The 5000-nt window shown below is 46.0% G+C and overlaps 12 non-coding genes across 12 annotated transcripts in view; all 12 read left to right on the top strand.

Moving 5' to 3' along the window:
* Nucleotides 1-22: 22 nt before the first annotated feature.
* Nucleotides 23-141, top strand: LOC130925231 (5S ribosomal RNA). The gene has a single exon (XR_009065518.1). It is a non-coding gene; the product is annotated as a 5S ribosomal RNA (ribosomal RNA).
* Nucleotides 142-534: 393 nt separating this feature from the next.
* Nucleotides 535-653, top strand: LOC130925244 (5S ribosomal RNA). Its single transcript, XR_009065530.1, has one exon. It is a non-coding gene; the product is annotated as a 5S ribosomal RNA (ribosomal RNA).
* A 303-nt stretch (nucleotides 654-956) lies between these two features.
* On the top strand, nucleotides 957-1075 carry LOC130924607 (5S ribosomal RNA). The gene has a single exon (XR_009064909.1). It is a non-coding gene; the product is annotated as a 5S ribosomal RNA (ribosomal RNA).
* A 313-nt stretch (nucleotides 1076-1388) lies between these two features.
* On the top strand, nucleotides 1389-1507 carry LOC130925058 (5S ribosomal RNA). Its single transcript, XR_009065348.1, has one exon. It is a non-coding gene; the product is annotated as a 5S ribosomal RNA (ribosomal RNA).
* Nucleotides 1508-1820: 313 nt separating this feature from the next.
* On the top strand, nucleotides 1821-1939 carry LOC130925256 (5S ribosomal RNA). The gene has a single exon (XR_009065541.1). It is a non-coding gene; the product is annotated as a 5S ribosomal RNA (ribosomal RNA).
* A 313-nt stretch (nucleotides 1940-2252) lies between these two features.
* LOC130925267 (5S ribosomal RNA) lies at nucleotides 2253-2371 on the top strand. Its single transcript, XR_009065552.1, has one exon. It is a non-coding gene; the product is annotated as a 5S ribosomal RNA (ribosomal RNA).
* A 393-nt stretch (nucleotides 2372-2764) lies between these two features.
* LOC130925279 (5S ribosomal RNA) lies at nucleotides 2765-2883 on the top strand. The gene has a single exon (XR_009065563.1). It is a non-coding gene; the product is annotated as a 5S ribosomal RNA (ribosomal RNA).
* A 303-nt stretch (nucleotides 2884-3186) lies between these two features.
* On the top strand, nucleotides 3187-3305 carry LOC130924608 (5S ribosomal RNA). Its single transcript, XR_009064910.1, has one exon. It is a non-coding gene; the product is annotated as a 5S ribosomal RNA (ribosomal RNA).
* Nucleotides 3306-3618: 313 nt separating this feature from the next.
* On the top strand, nucleotides 3619-3737 carry LOC130925059 (5S ribosomal RNA). The gene has a single exon (XR_009065349.1). It is a non-coding gene; the product is annotated as a 5S ribosomal RNA (ribosomal RNA).
* A 313-nt stretch (nucleotides 3738-4050) lies between these two features.
* Nucleotides 4051-4169, top strand: LOC130925290 (5S ribosomal RNA). Its single transcript, XR_009065574.1, has one exon. It is a non-coding gene; the product is annotated as a 5S ribosomal RNA (ribosomal RNA).
* Nucleotides 4170-4482: 313 nt separating this feature from the next.
* LOC130925301 (5S ribosomal RNA) lies at nucleotides 4483-4601 on the top strand. Its single transcript, XR_009065585.1, has one exon. It is a non-coding gene; the product is annotated as a 5S ribosomal RNA (ribosomal RNA).
* Nucleotides 4602-4994: 393 nt separating this feature from the next.
* The window catches only part of LOC130925199 (5S ribosomal RNA), a 119-nt gene continuing 113 nt past the window's right edge, over nucleotides 4995-5000 (top strand). The window contains exon 1 of the ribosomal RNA XR_009065487.1: nucleotides 4995-5000. This exon is cut by the window's right edge and continues 113 nt beyond it. This is a non-coding gene — a ribosomal RNA (5S ribosomal RNA).

Consider the following 5000-nt stretch of genomic DNA (forward strand, 5'->3'; position numbering starts at 1 on the left):
GTTTATTTCACAAATTTTGCCAGCTTACGGCCATACTACCCTGAGAACGCCCGATCTCGTCTGATCTCGGAAGCTAAGCAGGGTCGGGCCTGGTTAGTACTTGGATGGGAGACCGCCTGGGAATACCAGGTGCTGTAAGCTTTTTGGTTTATTTCATGACAAAGAAAGAACAGACAGATCTTGTTGGTATCAACTGAGGTCAATGTACTGTCTTGTTAGTTTTGTGGTTGGAGCTCACATTTGGTTGAGTTTGCAGCTCCCGTTTTCACCCAACTCTGTGCGTTTTAGATGGTGATTACCTCGTTAGCTGCCATTGACAGCACGAGATGACCAGACCACTTGAAACCTAACTTCCCTCAGGGAACCTGACTGAACTGAACTGAACTGGTTCGTCTTTTGTACCAGAACAGATCTCCTTCGCCTTTTGTATAGCTATATTTCACAAAGTTTGCCAGCTTACGGCCATACTACCCTGAGAACGCCCGATCAGATCTCCTTCGCCTTTTGTATAGCGATATTTCACAAGCTTTGCCAGCTTACGGCCATACTACCCTGAGAACGCCCGATCTCGTCTGATCTCGGAAGCTAAGCAGGGTCGGGCCTGGTTAGTACTTGGATGGGAGACCGCCTGGGAATACCAGGTGCTGTAAGCTTTTTGGTTTATTTCATGACAAAGAAAGAACAGACAGATCTTGTTGGTATCAACTGAGGTCAATGTATTGTCTTGTTAGTTTTGTGGTTGGAGCTCACATCGGGTTGAGTTTGCAGCTCTCGTTTTCACGCAACTCTGTGCGTTTTAAATGGTGATTACCTCGTTAGCTGCCATTGACAGCACGAGATGACCAGACCACTTGAAACCTAATTTCACTCAGGGAACCTTACTGAACTGGTTCATCTTTTGTACCAGAACAGATCTCCTTCGCCTTTTGTATAGCTATATTTCACAAATTTTGCCAGCTTACGGCCATACTACCCTGAGAACCCCCGATCTCGTCTGATCTCGGAAGCTAAGCAGGGTCGGGCCTGGTTAGTACTTGGATGGGAGACCGCCTGGGAATACCAGGTGCTGTAAGCTTTTTGGTTTATTTCATTAAAAAGAAAGAACAGACAGATCTTGTTGGTATCAATTGAGGTCGATGTATTGTCTTGTTAGTTTTGTGGTTGGAGCTCACATCGGGTTGAGTTTGCAGCTCTCGTTTTCACCCAACTCTGTGCGTTTTAGATGGTGATTACCTCGTTAGCTGCCATTGACAGCACGAGATGACCAGACCACTTGAAATCTAATTTCCCTCAGGGAACCTGACTGAACTGAACTGAACTGGTTCGTCTTTTGTACCAGAACACATCTCCTTCGCCTTTTGTATAGCTATATTTCACAAATTTTGCCAGCTTACGGCCATACTACCCTGAGAACGCCGGATCTCGTCTGATCTCGGAAGCTAAGCAGGGTCGGGCCTGGTTAGTACTTGGATGGGAGACCGCCTGGGAATACCAGGTGCTGTAAGCTTTTTGGTTTATTTCATGACAAAGAAAGAACAGACAGATCTTGTTGGTATCAACTGAGGTCAATGTACTGTCTTGTTAGTTTTGTGGTTGGAGCTCACATTTGGTTGAGTTTGCAGCTCCCGTTTTCACCCAACTCTGTGCGTTTTAGATGGTGATTACCTCGTTAGCTGCCATTGACAGCACGAGATGACCAGACCACTTGAAACCTAACTTCCCTCAGGGAACCTGACTGAACTGAACTGAACTGGTTCGTCTTTTGTACCAGAACAGATCTCCTTCGCCTTTTGTATAGCTATATTTCACAAATTTTGCCAGCTTACGGCCATACTACCCTGAGAACGCCCGATCTCGTCTGATCTCGGAAGCTAAGCAGGGTCGGGCCTGGTTAGTACTTGGATGGGAGACCGCCTGGGAATACCAGGTGCTGTAAGCTTTTTGGTTTATTTCATTAAAAAGAAAGAACAGACAGATCTTGTTGGTATCAACTGAGGTCGATGTATTGTCTTGTTAGTTTTGTGGTTGGAGCTCACATCGGGTTGAGTTTGCAGCTCTCGTTTTCACCCAACTCTGTGCGTTTTAGATGGTGATTACCTCGTTAGCTGCCATTGACAGCACGAGATGACCAGACCACTTGAAACCTAACTTCCCTCAGGGAACCTGACTGAACTGAACTGAACTGGTTCGTCTTTTGTACCAGAACAGATCTCCTTCGCCTTTTGTATAGCTATATTTCACAAATTTTGCCAGCTTACGGCCATACTACCCTGAGAACGCCCGATCTCGTCTGATCTCGGAAGCTAAGCAGGGTCGGGCCTGGTTAGTACTTGGATGGGAGACCGCCTGGGAATACCAGGTGCTGTAAGCTTTTTGGTTTATTTCATGACAAAGAAAGAACAGACAGATCTTGTTGGTATCAACTGAGGTCAATGTACTGTCTTGTTAGTTTTGTGGTTGGAGCTCACATTTGGTTGAGTTTGCAGCTCCCGTTTTCACCCAACTCTGTGCGTTTTAGATGGTGATTACCTCGTTAGCTGCCATTGACAGCACGAGATGACCAGACCACTTGAAACCTAACTTCCCTCAGGGAACCTGACTGAACTGAACTGAACTGGTTCGTCTTTTGTACCAGAACAGATCTCCTTCGCCTTTTGTATAGCTATATTTCACAAAGTTTGCCAGCTTACGGCCATACTACCCTGAGAACGCCCGATCAGATCTCCTTCGCCTTTTGTATAGCGATATTTCACAAGCTTTGCCAGCTTACGGCCATACTACCCTGAGAACGCCCGATCTCGTCTGATCTCGGAAGCTAAGCAGGGTCGGGCCTGGTTAGTACTTGGATGGGAGACCGCCTGGGAATACCAGGTGCTGTAAGCTTTTTGGTTTATTTCATGACAAAGAAAGAACAGACAGATCTTGTTGGTATCAACTGAGGTCAATGTATTGTCTTGTTAGTTTTGTGGTTGGAGCTCACATCGGGTTGAGTTTGCAGCTCTCGTTTTCACGCAACTCTGTGCGTTTTAAATGGTGATTACCTCGTTAGCTGCCATTGACAGCACGAGATGACCAGACCACTTGAAACCTAATTTCACTCAGGGAACCTTACTGAACTGGTTCATCTTTTGTACCAGAACAGATCTCCTTCGCCTTTTGTATAGCTATATTTCACAAATTTTGCCAGCTTACGGCCATACTACCCTGAGAACCCCCGATCTCGTCTGATCTCGGAAGCTAAGCAGGGTCGGGCCTGGTTAGTACTTGGATGGGAGACCGCCTGGGAATACCAGGTGCTGTAAGCTTTTTGGTTTATTTCATTAAAAAGAAAGAACAGACAGATCTTGTTGGTATCAATTGAGGTCGATGTATTGTCTTGTTAGTTTTGTGGTTGGAGCTCACATCGGGTTGAGTTTGCAGCTCTCGTTTTCACCCAACTCTGTGCGTTTTAGATGGTGATTACCTCGTTAGCTGCCATTGACAGCACGAGATGACCAGACCACTTGAAATCTAATTTCCCTCAGGGAACCTGACTGAACTGAACTGAACTGGTTCGTCTTTTGTACCAGAACACATCTCCTTCGCCTTTTGTATAGCTATATTTCACAAATTTTGCCAGCTTACGGCCATACTACCCTGAGAACGCCGGATCTCGTCTGATCTCGGAAGCTAAGCAGGGTCGGGCCTGGTTAGTACTTGGATGGGAGACCGCCTGGGAATACCAGGTGCTGTAAGCTTTTTGGTTTATTTCATGACAAAGAAAGAACAGACAGATCTTGTTGGTATCAACTGAGGTCAATGTACTGTCTTGTTAGTTTTGTGGTTGGAGCTCACATTTGGTTGAGTTTGCAGCTCCCGTTTTCACCCAACTCTGTGCGTTTTAGATGGTGATTACCTCGTTAGCTGCCATTGACAGCACGAGATGACCAGACCACTTGAAACCTAACTTCCCTCAGGGAACCTGACTGAACTGAACTGAACTGGTTCGTCTTTTGTACCAGAACAGATCTCCTTCGCCTTTTGTATAGCTATATTTCACAAATTTTGCCAGCTTACGGCCATACTACCCTGAGAACGCCCGATCTCGTCTGATCTCGGAAGCTAAGCAGGGTCGGGCCTGGTTAGTACTTGGATGGGAGACCGCCTGGGAATACCAGGTGCTGTAAGCTTTTTGGTTTATTTCATTAAAAAGAAAGAACAGACAGATCTTGTTGGTATCAACTGAGGTCGATGTATTGTCTTGTTAGTTTTGTGGTTGGAGCTCACATCGGGTTGAGTTTGCAGCTCTCGTTTTCACCCAACTCTGTGCGTTTTAGATGGTGATTACCTCGTTAGCTGCCATTGACAGCACGAGATGACCAGACCACTTGAAACCTAACTTCCCTCAGGGAACCTGACTGAACTGAACTGAACTGGTTCGTCTTTTGTACCAGAACAGATCTCCTTCGCCTTTTGTATAGCTATATTTCACAAATTTTGCCAGCTTACGGCCATACTACCCTGAGAACGCCCGATCTCGTCTGATCTCGGAAGCTAAGCAGGGTCGGGCCTGGTTAGTACTTGGATGGGAGACCGCCTGGGAATACCAGGTGCTGTAAGCTTTTTGGTTTATTTCATTAAAAAGAAAGAACAGACAGATCTTGTTGGTATCAACTGAGGTCGATGTATTGTCTTGTTAGTTTTGTGGTTGGAGCTCACATCGGGTTGAGTTTGCAGCTCTCGTTTTCACCCAACTCTGTGCGTTTTAGATGGTGATTACCTCGTTAGCTGCCATTGACAGCACGAGATGACCAGACCACTTGAAACCTAACTTCCCTCAGGGAACCTGACTGAACTGAACTGAACTGGTTCGTCTTTTGTACCAGAACAGATCTCCTTCGCCTTTTGTATAGCTATATTTCACAAATTTTGCCAGCTTACGGCCATACTACCCTGAGAACGCCCGATCAGATCTCCTTCGCCTTTTGTATAGCGATATTTCACAAGCTTTGCCAGCTTAC

The sequence above is a fragment of the Corythoichthys intestinalis genome, chromosome 11 (assembly GCF_030265065.1).
Source record: "Corythoichthys intestinalis isolate RoL2023-P3 chromosome 11, ASM3026506v1, whole genome shotgun sequence".
NCBI classification, from domain to species: domain Eukaryota; kingdom Metazoa; phylum Chordata; class Actinopteri; order Syngnathiformes; family Syngnathidae; genus Corythoichthys; species Corythoichthys intestinalis.